Genomic DNA, 629 nt, shown 5'->3' with positions numbered 1-629 from the left:
GGTGTAACATCACAAGCGCGCGCGGTAATCACGCGTGCTCCGCAGGACGAATCGTTTCCATTGTCTCCTGCGGGCAGCGCCGGTCCACAAACACGAACGCGTCGGTGATAATCGCGACGATAATAATACTTTTTACGCGAGCGGCACTTGAACCGCGCGCTCGGCGACCGAGTTTGTTTGTACGTTTTTTACGCGCGTGCACCGCGTTCGAGCCTTCCCATTGTAAAACGTTTTTTTTTTCTCTCTCTCTCTCTCTCTCGATTTTCTACTACGGTGTACGTACAGTTTTTTTCTTTTTTTTTTTTAATAACACGGCCTCGGGCAGGTTTTTTTTTTTAATTACGGGCTTCGTCGACGACCGGGGATGACACACACACACACACACACACGCACACGCACGAGCGAGCGCGAGCGGAGGCGTAAAACCGTATCATTAAACCAAAGACCGTATTATGAACACAGAGACCGCCGCACGGACGTGCACGCACACACACGCGCTACAAAGCCCGTCTCGTCGCGCCCTGACAATAAAATGTATAAGAACCCGTCGCCGCCTCCGCGCGTAGGGATGATTTTTATTGTTATTCCTTTTCTCTCTCTCTCTCTCTCTCTCTCTCTCTCTCTCTCTC

This window comes from Sipha flava, unplaced genomic scaffold (assembly GCF_003268045.1).
Source record: "Sipha flava isolate LNK unplaced genomic scaffold, YSA_version1 306_pilon_pilon, whole genome shotgun sequence".
NCBI lineage: Eukaryota > Metazoa > Arthropoda > Insecta > Hemiptera > Aphididae > Sipha > Sipha flava.
The sequence above is the reverse complement of the archived record's forward strand: the minus strand, read 5'-3'. Positions refer to the sequence as shown.